The following is a 26,222-nucleotide window of genomic DNA, read 5'->3' on the forward strand; positions in this document are numbered from 1 at the left end:
CAATGAGGTTCGAACACGCGTCCGACGAAACGCTGGTACGGGGAGCATCTGCATGCTGAAGGGCAGAGGGGGTGTATTACGTCAACACGGCGAGGGGAGATTGCGTGCGCATCAGCCTCCTGGGTCATGGCTATGCGCGGTGAAGGAGGGGAGCAGCAGCGTGCGAGATGATTCGAGAATGGAGATACGCGTCGAAATATCGCGATCTATCCAGAACTCGTACTTTCTCGCAACGACAGTTTAGCTATAAAAGAAGAAACGCGAACGAATTTGAGCAGTTTTCAGTTGATTAATCAGCCAGTCAGTGAGTAAGCCAGAGCAAGCAAGCCAGTCTTGTGTACCGGAGTTCGACTCGAGTGTGCGTCTTTGACTGTGTCAGCATCCGAAGGCCTGAATTCGAGTGCAGTGGACCGCAGTTGGAGGGACCTGAGTTCGAGTGCAGTGGACCGCAGTTGGAGGGACCTGAGTTCGAGTACAGTGAACTGTCTCTGAAGGTCTGTGGTTCGAGATACTGTGAACTCGAGTGACTGAGCTAGAAGAACTGTGAACTGAGAACTGATAATTCTGATTTGTAAATAATGCTTTCTAATATTAGTTAAGATTAACAGTTCATTGTTGTTCGTAATAGTCCAAGTAAATTGTCATTGTCGTCAGTGGAGTGCTATAACGAATACTGTGTTGAGTGAAAATCCAATTGTTGACTAGAGCGTTTAAGGTGAATTGTAGAAAGGAATTATTGTTGGAAGAATAAAATTTATTGTTGAGTGGAAATAAAATTTACAAAATATATATATATATATATATACACATACATATTTATGTCCAACTTTTTATTACATTGTAGTAGCGAAACCAATCAGGTTAAGTGACTCATTCCACTGCTAAAATGTACCGTGTTCCATACCATTAAAGGCTCAAAAGAAGCTGTCATTTTATTTTACTTTATTGTGCTCTCAGAATGGTTCGAAACATTTAATATAATCAAAAGATGTAGTGTAAATCTTAAAACATTAACCATGGCCACAAGACTGTCTGTGTATGGTCGAACACGAATTGCTGCTCGAATGGAGGTGTGGCAGTCCCCAATTATGGTGCAGAGATAGCGGAGAATGGTGAAAGGAAGAATTGCTTGATGGACTATAAGACCATCAAGAGACTTCATGCCAACTTGATTCGGACTGGCTCAGTTACGCAACAGAAGGGTGCTGGCCGACCAAAAACAGTGATCACAGGGGAGACCAAAGCAGCTAATATTGAGGCCTTCCAGAGAAGTCCTAAGAAATCCATTCGACAGTACCAGCGGGAATCTGGTGTATCCTATGGTAATTTCCTCGCATCCGGGACCCCCGAGAAATGACAAAAAAATTTACGAGAGGCTCGGGGCAGGATCATCGACCATGTGGGATGGCCAAGAGCAGGTTGTGAGATTGGTAACTGCACATGCGTGGCCATCTCATGCACTGCCAGTGGAATCCTTACCGGTATTTACAGTCCTATAATATAGGAGGTCCTGGTCTGTGCCACTGCCATCGTGATCTAATACGGCCGTAAGGCAGACCACGTGACTCGCTTAACAGCTGATTGCGAAGGGCGGTCTTTCAACCATATCAATTAGTTGCAGTACATGAAAAAATAACATATATTTCTCTGAAATGCAGTGTAATTGCGTCAATAAAATTTTAAACAGTGATTGTGAGACACAATTCACCTGCAACGTAAGGTATAATATTATTTTTGGTGTAAAAATTACGTTGTTGCAGGCAAATTTCATATGTGTAATACCTGCCTTTATTTCGATTAAACATTGCGCCCTTATGTGGTTAAGTGAATTTTTGGTGTTATAAACAGTAAATATGTGTAATAATATACACGTAAAAGTGAAACATTGACTGGGATGTAAAGTAAATTATGATTACCCTAAGTGCAGCGTTACTGATGTTACTCTTGTCTAATCCATTATTGTTAGTTTACCGTATTTGTTTTATTAAATTTAAATTATTGCTCCCTTCTTATGTGTAAATAATCTACATTATAAATAATACGACGTTTGATAATATACACAATTTGAACTAAAGCGAGATACATATAGTATATTGTGAAAAATTATACCTTATAGTTTTTATTACTGTTACAGTATCTAGTATTGTAATTAATTGAAATAAAGCACGCTCACTTCATTACGAAATTCTTGCACATTCATTTAAGCACGTTTCAACAATTTTCAGTTGCATCGCACGCATATTTTGATGTGTTGAAAATATAGGTTATGTTTACTCTATCAGTACTTGCCTTATTTCTATATTCGCAATTATGTATCATAATTAAGCATAACGCTACGTATAACTTGTAAATTCAATTTTTCTACACTTCAATTGTATTTATTCGTTTCATACGGTACTCCAGTCTGATTAGTTTAATATGTTACCAGGCCTAAACTAGCGCTGAGGTAGTTCCCTTCGTATTCATACACCTTGCATATACTAATTAGTTGGGTTAGTTCAGGCTTTTATTATGCCTTGCTTAGAAGATTAAATGCATCTCCACAAAAAATAAATTCAACTGTTTTCAGTTCAGAAATTACCGGAACTATACCTCAGCGCTAGTAAGTAATATAACCGTATGAACATTTCATAGCAGGGAGTGTGGTGAATTTTCTACCTTTAAGTAAGGAAGATAACCGTGTTCTGAAGTTTATCCTAAATATATTCTTCTTTATTAAATCTCAAAATAGCTTCCATTCCAAACTTAAAATGTTGATGCAAACAGGTTATGTCAACATGTAAAACTCCGTTCACATTAAAATAACACAGTTTTGGTAATTATTTCTGCAACATATTATGCAGTAAGAAGTGAACGTATCTTATATACACATTACACTAAATAAAATTGAGCACCGACACGCATTAAAGTAATATACTTCACTCAAATAGAAAAGCCTAACCCATCGAGTGATGTCACACATCCTGCATTACGGCCTGTCACAGTATAGAGAACATACTGTGATTACTGTGGTATAGAGAACATACAGTAAGGAAGGATACCTAAGCTATTTCGTGGGAACAAATTCTGAGTGCGCATGTCACAAAACCGGGTGTATTATCTGAAACCTCCACCAGATGGATCTGCATGTTCTCTATACTGTGAGGTAACCTATCAAAAGCTTCCACTTGAGTAAGTAGTTAGAATTTCATTCGCCAGGTGACGCGACGTAGTTGCCTAAGCAACAAACAAACAAACATGGCATATGGAGGGTCAGACCTGGAGTTCATTCACAACATGTTTGAAGATAACAGTGATGCTGACAAAGATTATCAACCCAATTATGGTGATCTGACTTCATCAGGTAAGTTATTTTTGTAATAAGTATATTTTAATGGATGATTTCTTATTTTTAATTGTATTTTTTGCAAAGTTTATATAATGTGACGCTTAGGCAAGTTTGTCTCTTACATTTTTTCAAAACCCATAAGAAATGCAGAGGGTTAGGCTTTATTTTTGATGGATATTTTCGTTTATATTTTCAATTAATATTTTATAATGTAAGCAAGTTTAGCTCTATTTGCATGCGTATGAAACATAATTAAAGGTAGTATTTTACGAAATCAAATCTATTAAAATCCCTTGATGAGGTTGGTTAGGCAAGTTTAGTGCTAAGTACGAATAATTGTTGTTGTTTGGCTAAAATTTACAGCTTATGTCACCACATGTATCATTTTATTTTGTCATCTTTGATGATTATGGAGTTCGGAATGGCATGCCTTCTCAATCATATCAACAATTTTCTCCCACAGACAACCAAAGTTCTTACACTCTATAGTGACAGCTGTGGAGGGCAGAATCGTAATATTAAAACAGCTCTCTTCTTATCTTACGCATTGCAAAACCATCCAACCCTGAAGTGATCAATTAAAATTTTTTCATTCCTGGCCACAGTTTTGATATCTGTGACATAGACTTTGGAGTCATCGAGAGGTCTAAACACTATCACGAAGAAGTATATGTTCCTGAAAATTGGGAAAGAGTAATAGCTGATGTGAAGAAAAGAAATCCAAAATTTCAGGTCCATCGTATGACTAGCGAACTATTCTATAGTTGAGATACTTTAGAAAATGAAATAACAAACAGAAAGATACCAGAAAATAAACAAAAAGTGGAATGGCTCAAGATTCGATGGTTACAGTTTCGGAAAGATGAACCCAAGAAACTTTTCTACAAAACATACAGTGTGTCTGACTGCATAGGTTTTGATGTGGTCGATATAGCACAGAAAGGGATCTGAGGGCTCCAATCGCGAAACTTTTCTCAGAAATTGAACCTCCTGTATTCCAGAGGTCGGCCAATCACGAAAGAGAAGAAGAAAGATTTAATGTCACTACTCAAATATATACCTCCAATTTGCCACCATTATTATCGAAGTCTGAAAGTAGAAGGAGAAGGTTTCAACAATCCAGACATGGAAGCAACTGACGGAGATAATGAATAAAGAGTTACATATTTTTCTTTGTGTTCCAAAGATTTATAGTTTGTAACTTTGTTAATTAACTTAGTCCAATAAATCGGTCATCATACCACTGACCTGCAATGATTTTAATGTCTTATACTTTTGAACCTAACTTGCATATCACACTTATTTGGGTTTCAAAATTTTTTTATGAGGGCCAGACTTGCCTAACATTGCCTATGCCACATGTTTGGGTTTGAAATATAATTTGTTTTAGGGCTAAACTTGCCTATCATTCGTTTTACAGTTAACACATTTCTGGGTTAATGATATTTTTCAACTTACTTTTTTACATGGACTAGATACATACTAGATTACGGTAAAAGAGAAATAATTTTCTTTTGACATGTGATTATTTAAAAAAATGACGTCCAAATTTAGACTTCAACTCTTTTCAGTGTAATTGTGGTTTAGGCAAGTCTGGCACTGAGCCACTCAATTATTGTTAAATTTAACTTGTGTTAGGTGATTAGCATAAGTATTAAATGTTGTATATCTGTATATATTGTATCATTATATTACAGAACAACTATTTTGATTACTTGTTAACATATTTATTATCAGGCTTATAATTTATTGTGTCAATTTCTCCGGGAATTTTTGAGACAAACATAAATAACAAAAAATATGAAGACTCACCTTCATCCATGATTTTAAACATGTGAGTGCATTCACATGCTCAGAATTAAGTGCCGCTCTATGTTTAGTAACAATGTTTCCTGCATCACTAAACACGAAAAACTTTTTTTTTCTGTCAAGCACTTCTCCACGATCGAAATCCTAACATTTCACCAAGTTTACCTCTCAAATTCTCATATGACATAATGGAATTTGCTGCCGCTGGAAATCAGGGGTAGTCTTAGTCCTCAGTTGTTTAAAATTAGATTGTTTAGAAATATTTTAAATGCACAGAACTAGTTTTTAGGTATAATTTTTATTTATTATTATTATTATTATTATTATTATTATTATTATTATTATTATTATTATTATTTTACACAGTCATTACTTTATTTTTCCATTAACACTAATATCTAGGTAATTGTCATTGTCTCAATGTAACACGTGCTATGCTGATCATACTAATTGTACTATTCCTTTAGTTGTGAGATTATATTCATATGTATTAATTCTTTTTTTTTTCTTTCCATTAACACTAATATCTAGGTAATTGTCATTGTCTCAATGTAACACGTGCTGTGCTGATCATACTAATTGTACTATTCCTTTAGTTGTGAGATTATATTCATATGTATTAATTCTTTTTTTTTCTTTCCATTAACACTAATATCTAGGTAATTGTCATTGTCTCAATATAACACGTGCTGTGCTGATCATACTAATTGTACTATTCCTTTAGTTGTGAGATTATATTCATATGTATTAATTCTTTTTTTTTCTTTTAAGTTAATACTTGTATACTAGAATGTATTTTTCTGTTTGTGATTATGTATTCAGTCTCTTTTTTTTTTATTACATATATATTTTTTTATTGTAGTTATTTCAAAGTTAATGCTGATTGTGTATATGTATTCAATCTCTCTTTTTTACTCAATTATGTTTATTATTATTTTTAAGTTCATATTTGTATACTGGTATGTATTTTTTCTGTATGTGATTTGATCCTGGTTGAGTGGAAGAGAAGGCCTGATGGCCTTAACTCTGCCAGGGAAAATAAAACTATTATTATTATTATTATTATTATTATTATTATTATTATTATTATTATAATGGAATTTACACTTTTCACAAACCACAGAAAACTGATTTTTTTTTTCTTTATGAAACTAAACTAACTCCATATGTAGATGAAATTATTGGGGATCATCAGTGTGGTTTTAGGCGTAATAGATCGACTATTGATCAGATTTTTTGTATTCGACAGATATTGGAGAAAAAATGGGAGTATAAGGGTACAGTACATCAGTTATTCATAGATTTCAAAAAGGCGTATGACTCGGTTAAGAGAGAAGTTTTATATAATATTCTTATTGAATTTGGTATTCCCAAGAAACTAGTTCAATTAATTAAAATGTGTCTTAGTGAAACTTATAGCAGAGTCCGTATAGGCCAGTTTCTATCTGATGCTTTTCCAATTCACTGCGGGCTAAAGCAGGGAGATGCACTATCACCTTTACTTTTTAACTTTGCTCTAGAATATGCCATTAGGAAAGTTCAGGATAACACAGAGGGTTTGGAATTGAACAGGTTACATCAGCTTCTTGTCTATGCGGATGACGTGAATATGTTAGGAGAAAATCCACAAACGATTAGGGAAAACGTGGAAATTCTAGTTGAAGCAAGTAAAGCGATAGGGTTGGAAGTAAATCCGAAAAGACTAAGTATATGATTATGTCTCGTGATCAGAATATTGTACGAAATGGAACTATAAAAATTGGAGATTTATCCTTCGAAGAGGTTGAAAAATTCAAATATCTTGGAGCAACAGTAACAAATATAAATGACACTCGGGAGGAAATTAAACGCAGACTAAATATGGGAAATGCCTGTTATTATTCGGTTGAGAAGCTTTTATCATCTAGTCTGCTGTCAAAAAGTCTGAAAGTTAGAATTTATAAAACAGTTATATTACCGGTACCGGTTGTTCTGTATGGTTGTGAAACTTGGACTCTCACTTTGAGAGAGGAACAGAGATTAAGGGTGTTTGAGAATAAGGTTCTTAGAAAAATATTTGGGGCTAAGAGGGATGAAGTTACAGGAGAATGGAGAAAGTTACACAACGCAGAGCTGCACGCATTGTATACTTCACCTCACATAATTAGGAACATAAAATCCAGATGTTTGAGATGGGCAGGACATGTAGCACGTATGGGCGAATCCAGAAATGCATATAGAGTGTTAGTAGGGAGGCCGAAGGGAAAAAGATCTTTGGGGAGGCCGAGACGTAGATGGGAGGATAATATTAAAATCGATTTGAGGGAGGTGGGATTTGATGGTAGAGACTGGATTAATCTTGCTCAGGATAGGGACCGATGGCGGGCTTATGTGAGGGCGGCAATGAACCTCCGGGTCCCTTAAAAGCCAGTAAGTAAGTAGGTAAGTTATCAAATTAAACACACAACCTTCATATTCCAACTCAGTACAGAAACTGCAACTGCAAAAGTACAGCGGTCGAAACAGAAGACTGGCCCCTGTTGTAATCGAATTACCAGATTTTAAAAAGAGAAGAAGGTAGTTATGCTCTCACTTGCACACAGTGTAGACATGGCTATTTTGAAATGGATGAGGGAGACGAAGCCCAGAAAAGTATGTATTTCATATGCTAGGAAGATGAGCTGACAACAAGTTGGAAGTTTTCTTGGAAAACCATAAAACTTAATAAGGGTTTCGGATTGTGTTTCAACTTTCAATAGAGGTAGACTAGGTCACTGTCCTCATATTTCCATCTCTTTCTGAAGTGTTTGTGCAAAGATTTTCCCTACACTACCTGCTTTGCAATAAAAAAATAACAGTACTATTGTGCTTTTTAAGTAAGCAATTTCAGAGAGAGGAATATTGATTAAATATTTTTGATCGATTAATCTTACAACAGAAATTGATCAATTAATCGATTAAATCCCACAACTCTAATTTTAAACCCATATAGCGACCAAACAATGAACAAATGCATTTGCTGACTGAATTCGGAACATGTGGACGGTACAGCGAAGATAAACCAGTCATTTGGTTTGCTCTGTATTGTGATCCATTGCTTGTCAGTACATCAAAGGAAACTGGTATTCGCTGTGGATGGGATTTGTCACTTTTTCGTAATTTGTTGTAGCAGCAGACCGCAGTGGTTAATATACCTAATTTCATCAACCAGTACTAGTATATCAAAACTGGAATGGATTGAAGAAGATGTCATCAACAAAGGGCCGTATTTGCGCATGGATCAACATGAGCCATGGCTCTGGATGGCAAATTTTTGGGATTAGTACCATACTCAAGCTGTGAAAATTTGAGAAATTTTATATACATATGCATTTATGACAAACATTTTACATTAATTTTTATATCTCCGAACAATAGGTATTTTTATACTATATGCGAACAGGATGTAATTAATTAACTAATTAATAAGAGGTAGTAAGGTTATCTGATTATAATATACCAGTCAAGGCTTTATTTCACATGTGCGTCACATAATTAAGCTTGTAAGTCACTTAATTTTACATGGCAGCTCATAACATCTCAAAGGAAAATAATACCTGTTCTATGCAAAAATTGGTAACTTATTGGTTAAATACCTGAGATTTTATTATTATTATTATTATTATTATTATTATCATCAGTTGAAATGAACTGGTACACAAGTTATATGTTTAAAATGACTGTCTGCAGTTGTTAAATTATGAAGTTTTAAGTTATTAGTATTATTAAGTTCGGATACGAAAAGAATTGAGGTTGAATTTAGAAAACAGTGAAAACTTAAAATAATTAGAAAAGAAACAAAAAGTGCTTATGTAGTAAGACACACAAAATCGAGTTGTTCAAAATGAAACTGAGGTATTCTTTCAAAAACTGATGTGAGTACATCGTCACTGTTATGTGATACATCTTCTAAACTAACAATAAGTACGATAATGAAAGTGAAATGAATGGCAGTATTGATCAGCACCCATGTAATTAAAATAATGACTGATGAGTATGGAAATGAAATAAGTAAAATTAGATCCAGCATTCTGAGCAATAAATGAAGTAACTAGAGACTATTTCACTAGGCAAGGAGTGAAACTATAGGCCCATCTAGAAGATTTCAGATCCAACAAAAAGCAGGGCGGTGATCACTGAATGTACTGTAATACATTACTGACATTTAAAGTTATATTCAATTTTATTTCTTTTGTATTATTTTCCCTTTTTTACTAATTAATTTCATTTGAATATTGATTATTCGATTCTCTGTCTTCATTTTGACTAATTTTCATATATTGTTATTTATGTAGAGGGGGCAACATTTCTTTAGTTGCCTGAGGTGGCAAAATTATAAAGACAGTCCCACATCAACCTTATTGAATTATATCGGGACCAGGAAATTTTTGGAAAAATCATGGAACTCGGCTGTTTGGAAACTTCGAATAAATACATAAAACTTGTATACGAATCCTCTGTTGCCAGATATTGAAGTGTTAGTGCTAATCTTTCATGAACAGGTATTGCTTCTCACCAGTCTGTCTTTCTTGCAAAGTGTTAGCCTATTTTGCATAGTAACATTTCAAAGTCTGTTGCTGAAATTCGACAGAAGTTTTAAAACTATCCCACTGAATTTAACGTAAGTAATTAAACAAGTCAATGCTTCTATTCTATACCAATTGCGACTTTTGTATAGTGGAATCTGTCACAATTACCCTTTATTTTTCAACTTCATTTTTGTTAGACAGCCCATAATAACTGCTGCACTTACTGTAATAAATCGTCTACCATTATTGCTAATAACCAGCAAACACGAATGGTCCCTGACCATTTGCTGATTATTTGTATGTTGCTCCAAACAGTGAAAGTTTGCTTCATCACTTGTTCATTGTTCGCTCCCTATGTGTGTACGCACCTTTATTGATGTCACTAATGAGGTTCAGACCTGTCTTTTGACAGTTGATAAGCAAATGTAAAGTAAAATATTGATGTTTGCATTAAGGAACGCACTTGGGACAATTCTAAAGAGGCAGAAAGCTTCCATGAACAGTTCAAACTCGCAGTGCAGAATATGTGGAAGAAATCTTGTCACCTCACTTTGGTGGTATATTGCAGTTTGTGAAGGAAGGTGAAGTGCTGGTTGACAAGGGACAAGCAGATGGACTGAAAAATCATGAAAGTGAGTATCTTTGTTGCATATCATTTAATTTTGTTACTGACACTATAGATATTAGATACTTCCAACATGTTGTTATGGCTGATTCTACCGGTCATCAGTTTTGTTATGATCAGTTCTGACACCAAAATTATTGTGGCTCTACTTGGATAATCAGAAAGGTAATGGTTGAGCTATTATCTTAGATTGATACTGCGTTTACAAGACAGGATCTTATAAAGTACCTGACAGTGGCACTGTCATCAACTCTCTTGAAACTCATTCTCGGAAGTCTTATTGAATAACATGCAAAATTATGATAAACAATCATGCAGGTCATACAAACGCTTCATAAGTTGATCTGGAGCTGTCGAGATTTCCTAGCACGAATCTGTTGACCACTGATGATGGGTCCTTCAACAAATTCCAACTTTTCTTCCTCTCGATGGATAAAATTGCTAGATTACAAAGCCTTGTGCTTGACATGGCTGTCCTGGTGTAAGTTTTTATTCGCCATGATGCAGAAAAATTCCTTTCTGCGGATGCAGTCGTGATGGGACAGATCAGTAGGCATATAATTTGTAAAACTTGGAGTAGTTCCTGGAATGCCAAACCCATGCTTATGTTCTGTAGTTTAGAATATAGGTCACACACGTTTTGGTTTAATATTCACAGGGAACACTATTTATCTAGAAGTTCCTTGTTTATGTTCATGGTCTAAATAAACCAAATAAAATAAGGTGTCAATGAACGCATTTTTGACTTCTTATCTTAATTATTGCTCTGGATCCATGGTTTATTTTTGATGTTGAGTGTTTTCCGTAAAAAAAAAAAACCTAAAAATTCACAAATTTTTTTGGACCCAGGCCCACCCGTTGGCTGCGCCACTGACGACATTTTCATTACTTTTCCACTGTTGAGTAAGAATGCAATGATTATTTTTGCACTAAAGTAAACAAGGTCTTATTTGCAGCTTGTTTCATGGACATTCTTTCAGGCTTGTGTTAGTTGTTCCAGATGTTGTCTTAAAATTAAGTCATAAGTGAAATGGAGATATCAGAAATAACAGAGAATATAGTTATGCAGAATGCTAGTACAAAGAAAATAAAATTTTTTGATGTACTTCTAACTCATCGAAAAGAATACAGATCATGAGTCAAATAAATTGCAGAAGACGCTTGTCTAAGTGTTGAGGATTGAGATGTTCTCAGAATATTTTACTTATAGAAAGGAGTATGATATGATATGATAATGATATATTTATTCCACCAGCTTACATCGGTCGTGATGGCTCTTCACATTTCTGTATACAGTGCCATCACTCCCTTGGATGCATGATTTTCTGTTTACGCTTTTTCTAAACCTCCGGCTATTACATATAAATGACCCTGATCACTTTTCTATCACGTCCCTCACCTCTGTTTCCCTCCCTTCTTCTTATATTTACTCTTCCCTTTCCTAGTTATCTATCTTATTCTTACTAATCTCATTTAACTAAACAATGACTTCTCTCAATCTCTTATTAATTGGTCCGAACATTGTTTATATTCGTTGCACTCTTCCATAGTTGTTAACTTATTTATTCACTTGAATTACTAACATTCACTAACCACTAATTCCCATTAATCTAATCTGTATATTTTCAGACGAAGTAGTTTCTACCATTTCATTACCTTTCCATTCCCACTTTCTTTATTACATTTGTATCACTACTTACTTATTATCACTCCCTGGTTATTACTTGTATCTTATCCTTTTTCACCATTATTCCCTTGCCTTACCATCTTTTCTGTCACTATCACTCTTTTCACTTTGTCACTTTCTTACGTTTTGTCACTCATGCCACTCATGCACCAACCTCTTAAGTTATAAGTTTTCTGTCCCTTACTTCTTCCCGCTGACAAACCTCTATTCGGTGTCCCTAATGTTACTTCATCCCTTCCGGTTCTTGTAGGATCTTGTTTCCAACTTCTTGTAGATCTCTTCAACGTTTGCTTCCAGTTTTACTACTGCTTGATTATTTTCTTCACTCTTCGCCATTATTACACTGCTACGCGATGTCGGCGTCAATGCCTCTACTACAATATTTCTCCACTGCCGAGCTCCCTCTGCACACGTCTATACTGATCCGCTGTTCGCTGTGGACTGTAGAAAGGAGTAGATTAATGAGTGAATGAAATCTAATGCCTTCCTGTGCTACATAGAATGCTCACCTGACAGGACTTATCATTGTAAATACTATGAGGTCCTACAAGAAATATTGATTTTTTTTAATTAGTACAGCATAAGTTTTGAGTATTTCAGAAGTAACGCATGTATTTGCAATAAATTTAGAACCAATATATCTCAACTTGAATTAGAAATAAACAATGATAAAGATGCAACTCAGATACACAATTTGAATAGGCAAAAAACCACAGTGACTCAAAATGAACTACATAAGAGGAAAAGAGATACTTTGTATGAGGTAAAATGTTCTGAATGTTTGGATACCGTTCAAATTCAAAAAGTCTATGATTAAGGAAGCGTTCAATTGCGTTGATCACAAATTAATTTTATCAAAATTAGAATTTTATGGTATTCGAGGGAATACACTAAATATTTTTAGAACCTATCTTCATGGCAGAAGGCAATTAGTCTCAATAGGCGAAAATTGGTCAAGTCTCTCCAGTATACATATGGTGTTCCACAAGGCCAATAATTAATTGGTCCACTGCTATTCTTAGTAGCAATAAATGATCTTCCTAAATTCATTAAAGCTATAACACTTATGTATGCTGATGACACTACATTCTTATGTTCTAGCTCTACTCTGAATGAATTACATGCTCTAACCAATGATATTCTATCACAGATGGCTTTATGGTTTGAATCTAATGGTTTTTTGCTTAATCAAGAAAATACTATCAACATAACTTTTACCCTAAATCATATAATAAAGAAGGACAACATACAAGACTATACCAAATTCCTAGGACTTTTTATAGACTCCAGTTTAATATGGGAAAAACATATCGAATATATATGCACAAAATTATCAAGAGTTATATATTTATTAAAGAAATTAGTGACTTGTGTTTCTCAAAATTATTTAAGATGTGCCTACTTTTCGTTCTTTCAGTCGATAATTAGGTATGCCTTAATTTTCTGGGGAGATGGTAGCAAAATTGGGAATGTTTTGATTTTGCAAAAGAAAGCCATTAGAATTCTATGTCAAACTATCTTGAACATTGTCGACCTCTTTTCAAACAATCACAGATATTAACTGTCATAAATTTATATATATACGACCTAGTCCTTTACATTCGACAAAATATAGACAATTACTCATTAATAGCCAATATACATGATCATGAAATTAGAAATAGTGAACAAATTAATATTCCATACTGTAGATTACATAAAACTAGTATAAATTTTTCTGTCATGGGGATGAAATTATATAATAAGCTTCCCAGTCAATATTATAAGTTACCAACCAATAGTTTCAATGCTAGATTTTATAATTGGCTTTTAATTAATCCGGGGTTTTCCCTCAACCCAATACAAGCAAATGCTGGGCCCTGGACTCATTTCACCGGCATTATCACCTTCATTTCATTCAGACACTACATAACCTGAGATGTTGATATAGCATCGTAAAATAACTCGATAAAAAAAAAGAAGTATTTTATGGATGGGGAGAATTTCTGAATAGCTACTGCAAAAAGAAAGCCCTTTCGCCTAGAGGTCGATTGCAATCTACAATATAAAATAAGATACTGTACTAAAAATATGATCCTGATTATCATCAAGCAGACGATATGAAAGCTATATAGTGAGTTTCTATTTTATTTGTCAAATTGATTTTATATTTAATTTTATTTATCGCATTTTAATTTCAAATGCTATTAAACATCCAAATTAGTCTATAATAGTCATTTTTGTTTAGGTGAGGGGTTTGGACTTTTTCCATTGCTGTTTGTCACAATAAAAAAAAAAACCTACTGTTGGAATCGTTACGTACAGCTATTCTGTATGACTGTATAGCTGTACGTAACAATCGCAACAGTAGGTTTTTTCCTTTCTCTCCTTCCTTCCACCTGAAGATGAAGGGAGAACCACCCTTCGAAACGTTGTGTCTTAATTTTTTGATTGTGACAACCAGCAATGGAAAAAGTCCAAACCCTTCACCTAAACATTAATGATCCACCATTGCTTTCCAACCCCTCATTTAGATCAATAGTCATTTTCTAACATTATTTTAATTATATTTCAAGCCACTGAAAAGAAATCAGAAGAAGAACAATGCGAAAGAGTTGAAAATCTTCAACCGCTTTATATGATGACATATTTCAAGTCCCGTGCTGTAACGTCGTGGTCTCAGATGTCCTGCCTAAGACTCGCGCTACGGAATGCGTGCTGGTTCGAGTCCTCATGGGGGAAGAAATTTTCTCATGAAATTTCAGCCAGTGTATGGGACCGGTGCCCACCCAGCATCGTGATGCACTCGGGGAGCTACGATAGGTAGCGAAATCCGGTTGTGAAAGCCAGCTATAATGGTTGGGTGGATCATCGTGCTAACCACACAGTACCTCCATTCTGGTTGGATGATCGTCCACCTCTACTTCGACATGTGGACGTGAGGCCAGCAGCTGGCTGGTCAGTCTGGGCCCTTCATGGGCTGTAGTGCCAAGGATTATTATATTTCAAAACGGCAACATTCAATGACTTTCAAATAAAGAAGCAGTTCTGCAGTCTTGCAGTACAAGACCAATGAAAGGAAAACGAGAATTATATTTTGGAATTATATATAAAATGGTCAAAAGCAAATTAAATATCTGAGGTAGAAGTGATGTTTCACTATAATGCACGCTGTATCCCATGTATCTCGAAGTTTCCTATTTGGACCTTGATCATTCTTATTTTGGAAGTTTACACATTGTTTGTTTATATTGCATTTTCCATTGTTGCCATCCAAATTTAGAACAAAATGGCATTGTATAATTAATAAGAAATTATCGTTCTTTACATTCCACTACGTCAATTTCTATTAAATACACACATAACTAAGTACTAAGTGCTTAAACTTTAAAATTCGTTTTTCTCGAAACATTCTAAAATGGACCTTGATCGTTATTCCTGTGTACCCTTCAAATGTTAACAGAAAATGAGAGAATTTAAATTCTGATGATAAGATTTGGTGACAGAAAGCATAGACCTATACAACAAGAGGTATGCCACCTATTTCTGAATTCTCTCATTTTTCCTGATGAGTGATGACTGGAACTTGAGAGCTCAAAATTTAGAACATAGCCAGTCCTAATGACTGTATATTTTGCAAAATGTTCTAAAAGGTTAAAAGTTTATACCTTCTTTCCAGAAAAAGCATTGGCACTTGTTCAGTCTTTCTCTGCGGGATGGAAACGATCTTTGGAGGAGTTGAATCGAGAGATCCTGTCTTCATTTCCCAATTTGGTGACTGGTTCCTCACTTCTGCAGTTGGCTCTCACCCAGTTGGTACAGTACTATCACCGTTTCCAAAAATTATTAACACCAAATGCTCGTGCGCAGCTGACGAATATTCATCACATCAAGGTGGAGCTAAAGAAATACAAGACAAATTTCTGAAGATATATTGTGGGCTGCTGTAATAGGTAAATAAGGGAATAGTTTGATGAAGAGCTTAATATATTTAAGTTAGGAATATTTGACTTTTTTAAATTAATATATTTAAATATTTGTTAGATCTGAATGGTAGGAGAATTGTGTATATATAGTCACTGTTTAATTAATCATATATGAACAATTAATGTGTTGATATAATTTTTGTTTTAGTGTTTGAATGCTAGATACTCATTCGCAGTAATGTAATTCAGGTGTTATTTATGAATCATTTACAAAAATGTGAACATGATTTAAAATTGGAATCATATCATAGTTGAGCATTGTTCTCAAATCACGTGCGACAATCATATTGCTTTTGTGGTGCTTCAGTTTGTGGAAGTTGTACCAGTTAGTGTCTGCAATGTTTGAACATAAGGGAGACAATAAGACATAAAAAATTTCGCCTTATTTCATATGAAAAACTAATCGCAAGATCTGTTCTAAAATGCTTAAGGTGTTAAAACATGAATGGGTGGAAGGGGAGAACAGAGAATATTTTTTTAACAAGATGGAACAAACACGACAGCCTCCTCCTGCAGAGCAAACATTGGCAAATATCGAACTTCGTTGTACTTGACAAACTTGAACCAAACATAGCGCCTGTAATGCACAATGCTAATACCAACTGTATTAAATTAATGTAGTGTAGCAAGTTTTTAACAACATATACAGGATGTAAAAAAAAAGTTACAAGCCTCGGTAGTAGGTAGATGAGTACCATGTGATCATATTTTGTTAAATAAACCCATGTCCAGAAACTCTTTGTTTACATGCTAGCATCTCTGAAATGTGGAGGAAGACATAGGCAGTACAGACAAAACTAGGAAAGAAGTTGAAAAGACAATTGAAATACTGTAAGTAAACATTATTTACAGAAGATGCTCCAAATGGCTACCACCAACTTCGATACATTTTGTGCATTGCATGGTTATGTCATGTCGAACTCTTGGAAATATTCTTAGCATATCTTGGATGACTCCAGCTGCTACCTGAATTCGTGCCACAAGATCTTGTTGTGTCTCCATGGGAGTCTCATACACCAGGGTTTTCATGTACAAAGAAATCCAGTGATGTCAGATCAGGTGAGCGAGGGGGCCAGACTATTGGGCATGGGTCTCTGGACATGGGTGCAATTTTAGTTTGAATTGTCTTTTTTACTGTACTTCTTTCCTAGTTTTTGTGATCCGTACTGCCTATATTCTCTTCCACATTTCAGAGACGCTAGCATGTAAACAAAGTGTTTCCGGACATGAATTTATTAACAAAATATGATCACGTAGTACGCACCTACCTACCACCGAGCCTTGTAGCATATGTTTTTTTACACCCAGTATAGTGGAGGGGTATACGTTCATATATCCTAGTCCGTAAAATTTTAAATGAAGGAATAGCATGACTACTGAGCATGTACAGCTTATGAGTGAGAGGTGTTTTGTCTGAATCTGTGGCAGGGAGCCTGTGTGAAGTCGCCATTTCAAGATGTAAGACGTAACAGGCACTTATCTCTTTTCTTCTCTGTAACTTGTCTCAGGTCGGTTCTACAACAATTGTCCTAATAAACTTTTTTGTTCCTAATAAGATAAAGAATAAAAAAGAGTAAGGGTATATTTTTTTATACCTTTCATAATTTCTGCGATATAGCTGAATGTGTGGAAACTAATTTAATTATCATCATCCTCGTCATTCAGGGATTAAGCCTTGCAAGACCAGTTCCAAATTTCATGAATTAGAATTGTTGTACCCATCTCTTCTTCAGTCTGCCAACATATCTTATGTCCTTATAATTTAATGTTAATTTCATAATGCAGTGTTCCTGTATCTGACCTGCATATTCCTTCCGGCATTTCTGTATTGGTGTATATTTTTTTTTGTTGATTTGCAGATATTGAGTTCTCTCCTGATATTCTTGTTCCTGTAGCTTGCCTCTTGTGAGTTCCGGAGCATCCCTACGCAAAGACAGCAGTAATCCGCAAGCATTGTTTCATTCCAGCGGCCCTGATATCTTTGTTCCATAACAGAAATATCGTGATGGAACCTTCCTCCGTGTTCATCACTGAATGCTCCACAACTAGGAGGAAAAAAGTCTAGGTGGAAGTGGAGAAAATGGATTTTAAGGGACATTTTGCATCGGAGTTGATGGTATTTTTGCAGGAGCACTGTCACCAACTGAGTGTAATTATCATCTCTTTTGTTGCCTAAATATCCATGAATAACTCCCTTGAAGGCTTCCCAAACTTCCTTTCCTTTCCCTACCAAAACTTGGTCAAATGCAGGATCCTTTACAAGTTCTCGAATTTGTTGCCCGACAAAAATACCTTCCTTGACTTTGGCATCACTTAATTTCGGAAATTTCTCTCTTATGTACTTAAAGTCCTGTACTTCTTGGTTCAGACCTATGACAAAATATTTTATCAAACCCAGCTTAATATGCAGCGGTGGAAGAAGAACATCTTTTGAGTCCACGAGAGGCTCGGCAACAACATTTTTCTCGCTAGGGTTATGATTTCTTGCAGGCCAGTCTGCCTGAATATAATGTGATTTCCTATTCCTGCTGTCCCACATACATAAAAAGCAGCAATATTTTGTGTACCCCAGTTGCATTCCTAAGAGTACAGCAATGAGTTTCAGATCACCACAGATTTTCCACTTGTGTTCATGATATTTGATTGAGTCGAAGAAGACTGTCATATTTGCATAAATCTCCTTCATGTGAACTCCATGACCAACAGGAATAGAAGGAAGACGGTTGCCATTGTGAAGTAATACAGCTTTCAAACTAAGCTTGGAGGAGTCTATGAATAGCCTCCATTCAATTGGATCATGGTTCAAATTCAAACATTTCATTAAGCCTTTAATGTCGCAGCAAACAAGATTGTTTTTCTTCTAAAAAAAAGGGAAGCAGATTCCTGTGACGTTGTCTGTACTGTGAGACCCTGACATCACGTTCGAGAAGATTCCATTACTGTAGTCTAGACCCTAGAATTTCTGCCTTCTCGTTTGACAGGTCAAGGTCTCTAATGAGATCATTCAATTCCGCTTGACTCAGTCTGTGCTGTTTATCGTCTTTTTTCCTCAAAATCAGGGTCCTGGGATGTGGAAGGCTTGTTGGGTTCTTCTTCTTGTTCCACACTGTCTTCATTTTCTACTTCAAACACACAATTTTCGTGGCATTTTTACAAATTTTACGCTTTAAAAACACTTCCAAACCAGAAATTCTGCAATAATTACAGCAGAAACAATATGAAATTCACAGTAACAGCAACAATACCTATGTTTGTAACTTACAAACAGCTGAAGAACATTTGTGTTTTGTTATTTGACAGGTGTGCCAACTCCCAAAACAAAATTTCCCCCAAACTGAAAATGTTGACTCTAAAAAATGAAATGTCACTTTATCTAGAAAGCAAGAGCTAATATGTAATTTTTATGGTGATTTTTGAATTCAGCAGATGGAAATACATAAGAATTAGCTATTTTTGAGCAAGAAACATTTTCATTGTTGGCCAGTGATAATCGGTCTGTACATCTTTTCTTCTTTCACACTCTTTTTAATCTGTCGTCAATTAAATTTTTACAAATTTATTATTGTTGTTATTATTATTATTATTATTGTTATTATTATCATCATCATCATCATCATCATCATCATCACTACTATTAAATGTTGCGTTATACCTTTTTCTTTTATTATAATCCATAATGTGGTTTTATTGAAATTATCAAAAGTTTCTCTAAAATTCATAACAACGGTACATGTTATGTTAAACTCTGATTTTAATTACTTGATTGTGAATATGCATTCTGCATAAACTCTGCATTTTCAGAATTCGTCTTGAACTTCTAAAGTAGTACAGTAGAACCCCGATTATCCATCTCCCTATTAACCGATTGGCGGATTATCCGACTGTCTTTTTCTTGCTCCTTTTTTCTTTTTCTTTTTTTGCTACATATGAAGTACTACTGTACATTATATTAGTACGTATTTTATCAAGAGTGTTATTACAAGTCTTTACATTTACACAGTTTGGTCTACTGTTAAGTTGCCGTACTGAACAATTTCAAGACAAAATGTATTTCGTGTCAAAAGAAAACGTGTTTGTGCTAAATGTCGAAAAAAAAAATGCAAATACTTTAGTGGTTTGGGGAAAGAGAAACTGGCTCATCTCGTATCAGAATATGAGACTGATGTTACAACTGTGCTCGATTTAATAAGTATCAAGGATAAAGTGTGTATAAAGTATGTAAATCTATAACATGAGACCTCTAGTATCATCTTTCCGCTGAAAACCATTACAAGGACTTTCATTGCCCCTTAAAAACACGTCGTTGACAACTGAACTTAAATTAATGAACTTCTGATTCTCTACCTGGCATGTTAAATACAAGACCACGGAGGAAATTCCTAAAGTTCAAGTATTGTTCACTTAATTTACGAAAATATTTTGTGGTACAGATTATCCGATGTTTTCAATTAAACCGTTAATTCCATCCCTTATAATACCATGGATAATAGTGGTTCTACTGTATTTTAAAATCTATTATTATTTCGAACTAGTTTATTTTATTATTGTCGCATATGTTTTATAATATAACATATTATATACAAAATGCTGATTCCTCTGTAGTTGTTATATTTATTTCTGTGCCTTTTTTCAGTTAGGTATATGACCGAATTTTAAAATGTGTTTAATGTGCTGTAGGCCTACTTTAATTAGTTGCAAGCATATTTAATTAGATCATTATTAATATTATCGGCACCAGAGAAGTCTTATAAAGTATAAACTATTTGACAGATTTTGTTCATATTCAATATTCACAAATCAGTTTATCTTAGAATGATGCACGTGAATTACAATCATTTTAGCAAAGAAATTAATAGATATTTATTTGAAATAAATAATGGAAAAAAAAAGGCAGTCAACACGAAATTGACTCCATTTTTATTCTCTTCTTGCATGAGATGAAATAAATTAAATAATTGCCATGTTTGCCCCTAGACATTTTTAAAATGAAATATTGGATTTGAATAGACTAGTTTTACACACAACAGCACTCATGGGCATTCTCATTGACAGCAGTAGGTGATGACTTGCATTATCAAAGGAAAGGGATCTGTACCCCATTTCTAGTAGTCAACAAATCACAGGTATTGATGTGCATTTCAAAATTATGCACTTCTCAGAGGTTACAATCACAGTTCAATGATGGTGGTGTCCACTTCAGTTATGGAGTCCATGTAGTTTCCTATAACATGATCGAAATTCTCCTATCTGGGGAGATTGTAACCCTCAAAGTCTGTGAAGATGCCTGATAATGAGCGAAAAAGGTGTTGGTACTTCTACAATTGTCTGAGCAGACTTCTGGACATATCTTTTCAGTTTGCTGTTCTCCTACAGTACAGTTTCAACTGTGTTTCCAGTTGTTCACCTTGCATCCGTAAATCTTGACGATTCTTCCCAGTTCTTTTTATTTTTGTTGAAGTTATGCATCCTTAGCTTATTAACCCATGTTGGCCTTCACTTTCACGCCTTCTGTCAAAAATTATTAGTCATTTTTAAGACCAGTAAAATATATTTAGTAACAATTTGTATCACCATGGTAGATGACCTTGATTTGGGACAATGCTCAGCTATTATCCGTGTGTGTGTGTGTGTGTGTGTGTGTGTGTTTGTGTTTGTTTGTTTGTTTGTGTGTGCGAGTGTGCATGCATTTCAGAATTTTAACAGAGCTGCTGCTGTTTCAACAAAGCTAAAATGCAGTACTTAAGGAGTTAGGTACAGCTTACAGGAGTAAAAATGTTTGGAAATATTAATTTTTTTTCCTCCATTACTGTATCTTGTACAATAATGAAAATTGGTATATGTAAAACACTGTCCTTCTGCTATATGAAAAAAAAATATTTTTACGATTTAAAAAAAATTATTATTTTTTCTTCAAAATTCAAGTTCACTGTACAGTGATGAAGCATTTTCCTCATAACTCATAAACTTGTTAGCTTTTTCATGTTCTCTCCCTTTTATTTTATTGCTGAAACTCATGTTTACAATATCATGCTCTTTCAACTACATTCCTTAATAAATAATATTTTTTTTTATTTTGTGTTAGAAAAAAATACTGATATTTGACCATATTTTAAATGAATTTATTTTTTATCACACAATCTATCAAAGGTAGAGAAGTGATTCTGTATCATATTGTAGAGATGACATGCATAAATACATACAAAACATTTCATCACAGAATGTTGGATAGTTTTTGAGTTATGAGGGAAACGCTTCATCATTGCACAGTGAACTGCCACCATTTTGAATTTTGAAGAAAAAAAATGTAAATATTTTTTTTAAAATCATAAAAGTATTTTTTCATATAGCAGAGGAACAGTGCTTTACATATACTAATTTTCATTATTGTACAAGATACAGTAATGGAGGAAAAACATGTTGAATATTTCCAAAATTTTATTGCTGTAAGCTGTACCTAACCCCTTAACCAAAGAAGTGAGCTGGAAGTATCCCTCAGTGCACAGATGCATAATATTAATAAAGAATGAGTGGTAGAATGCTAGTGTAATTAGGTAAACATTCCAGTTTACATAATTTTACATGCAGTGTAAAAATGAAATATGAACATGAACAAACAAATAAAGAAACCTCAATAAAAAGTAGTTTACATTTTCTTCTAAGTTTTCATGTAAAATTTCACCCTCAGGTCTAGGAGAGATGGCAGTGCGTAATTTCTAATCACTAAATTGTACACCAATATACCTGGGTTAAATCCCAAATCTCTCCGCAGTGCATATGTCACTATTGATAGTAATTCGTCCGTAGGATGGGGATGTTAAGACTGGCAGTCCTCTTGATGCTATTCGATAGGAGTGGGCTATGTGCTGGCACTGGGTTTCCCCTTCTCCTTTCCTCACCATCATCGTCATCATCATCACCCATACCATACACTACACTTACACATACACTTACCCTAGTACACAACATAACTCTTCACAGATACACATCATGCAAAATATGGCCCGCCGAAGTGGTGTGCAACTTGAAAATGGGTCACAGCCCTGCCATCTATCCGCAATATGCGGAACGCGAATCACGCAAGTGAAGTGGGTAGGCATTAGATACACATACATTTTCTGAAAATGTTGTATACATTGTGTGTACGTGTGTGTCTAATGCCTACCCTCTTCACTTAACGTGATTCGGGTTCCAGATACTGCGGATAGATGGCAGGACTGTGACCCATTTTTTTTCAAGTTGCACACTACTTCAGCAGACCATGTTATGCATGATGTGTATCTGTGAAGACTTATGTCGTGTTTTTAGGTAAGTGTGTGTGTAAGTGTTCGTGTAAATGTGTTGTAGAGAATGGGTGAGGAAGGGAGAAGGGGAAACCTGGTGCTGGCTTGTAGCCTACTTCTGTCGAATAATACCAAGGGGGTCTCCAGGCTCAACGTCCCAATCCAATGGATGGATCACTATCAACAGTGACATATGCCATCTCTTCATATGCATTGCAGAGAGATTTGGGATTTAACCCAGGCATATTGGTGCTCAATGTAGTGATTAGTACACAGTATATTTTATTGTAACAAAGGGTTGGTTTTGTGTAGAATAAAAAATCATTTCAGAACGGAAAAACGAATATAATGTCTAGTAGTTCAGTTGGGAATGGCTACAGACTCAATTGGGTCGTGAGTGGTGATGGGATTTTGCTCATTGCCAAAACTTTCAGAATGGCCCCAAGATGTACTCAACCTCCTATCAAACTGAGTAACAGATCCTTCCTGGGGATAAAAGGCGGTTGGAGCGTTGTGCCAACCACACAACTTTGTTATAGTGCCGAGGTCATAAAGGCATGGAGCTTTAGCTCTATGCCCCCTCTAAGCTATTATCTTTTATATAAAGAAATGAATTGTTTATTTGAATATTCTGGTACATTATCTATTCACATGGAAGTAATAACTTGGACAAATTTTAATTGATTTTATCCATTACTTGTATCTAACCTGGTCTTTATTTCACCGTCCTTAGCAACCTAAACAATTACTTCATTCACAGCAGTGAATTAAAAGTTTTTAAATCACTCTCTCCTTGACAACATTAGCACAGCAATAAAATCCATACATTCATTCATTTATAGACATCTCTGTAATTTAAAAATGAAGCTTTAACAAATTTTCAAGTTGGTACATTTCAGATTCTCCCTACAACAAATAAATGCACTATAAGTGATAAACAAGTGCTAGGACGTTAATATCAGTTGTGTGCAGACTCGCAGGATGTCGATAAATAAACTGGAGTGAAGTTAACTTCTTCACAAACAACACATTACAAAGGAAAGGGCTACAATTTAAAATTAAACTTAGGCACTAGTAATGGATAAAACCTGTGGTCTTCAGGTAAAGGGGAATATGTCAAAATTTGGCCAAAATGAGTTATATATACTGTTATAATCCTGATAGCGCGTTCTTTAGTTGGGTAAAGGGAAACAAGAGATATCTCTATTAGAAATTGTTTAATCCACGTGTGTAAAAGGACACAGAACTTTAATGTAATAATTTGGTTTGGGTAAAAGGAAATATGTAAACTTATTTCCTTAAGCACAGTTTGGTGGCATTGAATTGTAATTTCTAAATTAGAGCTCTTAAGTATGTTGTGTTGGCACTTCCTAAATAGTAGTAAAATTTTTGTGAGTTGTGAATTAAGATTTCGCAAAGGACTTGTAAAAATTGTAGAAAATTACTAAATTGTAAAACTATAAAAATTTATAAAAATTGTAATTGTAATATTGTAAAATTTTGACTTGTTCCACATCTTAAAGCTTCATTGCTCATGTAAGATCTATGGAATAAAATAAATTAATGAATGAATGAACAGCACTCTGTTCTATGCATCTTGCCAATTCTTCATAAAGAGGTAAGTGATAGTATACCTATTGTAAGCAATACTGAACTGAAATAAATGAGAAAAAAAGATTTTAAAATCAGATCAAGCTCGGACAGAAAAAAGAAAATAAGTGGAATGTCCATCGATCATCCACATGATTGGATGCAACTTGTCAGAGGAACAGGGAGAAAGAAACCAATTAAAGTGATAAAAATGAAGCAAATTTTTACCAGTGTTCTGATTTCTTCAAAGATGCCTTGCAAATGAAGTAGAAGAAGAAGAATGGTAATGGCGAAAAATTTATGTGGAAAAATGTGAAATGGCTTCGATTTATTCAAGAAAATGGGATTATGATGTATAGAGAATCTTTGGACGCAGCAGCACCTTTCAAAATCATGATTCTTGGACAAAGAGGACTTGCAAGAAATTTATTTAATTCAGTTGTATTTAGAACCATTAGCTGTTTTTTGCAGCTAGAATGACAGGTTGTTTCAAAGCCAAATATCAGAGAAGATGATAGGAAATCCCAACCTGAGACACCGTAAGATAAGCTGTCTAAGCACTCTAGTGCTGCTTCGCAGTGAGAAGCTGCATGTATGCACACGTATTTCCACTGAGTGTTAATGTTGTTGTTGTTTTCTAATGCCAGGCGTTTGACAATAAAGTCATTTGACCTCTTGCACTCCAATACTTTTCAAAGATATTATCATGGCCAGCCACTGAAACACAGATTTTGAGATGTTCCGAATCCATTTCTTGGTTTGAGTTGCACAATGGGCAGTTAGGGGACTGATATATTCCAATTTTATGCAGGTGTTTGGCCAAACAATCATGGCCTGTTGCCAATCTAAATGCAGCTACAGACGATTTTCGTGGTAAATCTGGAATTAACTGTGGATTATGATGCAGAGAGTTCCATTTTTTCCCTTGAGATTGTGTTATCAAATTTTGTTTGTTGAAGTCTAAGTATGTAGATTTAATAAATCTTTTCACAGAGTAATACGTAGATTTAATAACAGGTCTGTAAGTAGTAGTGCTGCCCTTCTTTGCTAAAGCATCCGCATTCTCGTTTCCCAGAATTCCACAATGGGATGGTATCCATTGGAATACAATTCTTTTATTGAGTGATATTAATTGAGAGAGCATTTTAGTTATTTCTGCTGTTTGAGATGAAGGTGTGTGTTTAGAGACAATTGATAAAATAGCTGCTTTGGAGTCTGACAATATAACTGCATTCTTAAATTCATTGATGTGGCATAGAAGATTCCTGAGACTTTCACTGATTGCAATGATTTCTCCATCAAAACTTGTTGTTCCATATCCAAGAGATCTATAAAGTGAGAAGAGACAGCACGTAACACCTGCACCGGCACCTTGTTCTCTGGAGATCAAG

The 26,222-nt window shown here is 34.9% G+C and overlaps 1 long non-coding RNA gene across 1 annotated transcript; it reads left to right on the forward strand.

The window, feature by feature from the left end:
* Positions 1-3,209: 3,209 nt before the first annotated feature.
* On the forward strand, positions 3,210-24,822 carry LOC138695969 (uncharacterized). The gene is made up of 3 exons (XR_011331207.1): positions 3,210-3,343; positions 10,140-10,316; positions 15,655-24,822. It is a non-coding gene; the product is annotated as an uncharacterized lncRNA (long non-coding RNA).
* Positions 24,823-26,222: the final 1,400 nt, after the last annotated feature.

Source organism: Periplaneta americana, chromosome 3 (assembly GCF_040183065.1).
Source record: "Periplaneta americana isolate PAMFEO1 chromosome 3, P.americana_PAMFEO1_priV1, whole genome shotgun sequence".
Taxonomy (NCBI): Eukaryota; Metazoa; Arthropoda; class Insecta; order Blattodea; family Blattidae; genus Periplaneta; species Periplaneta americana.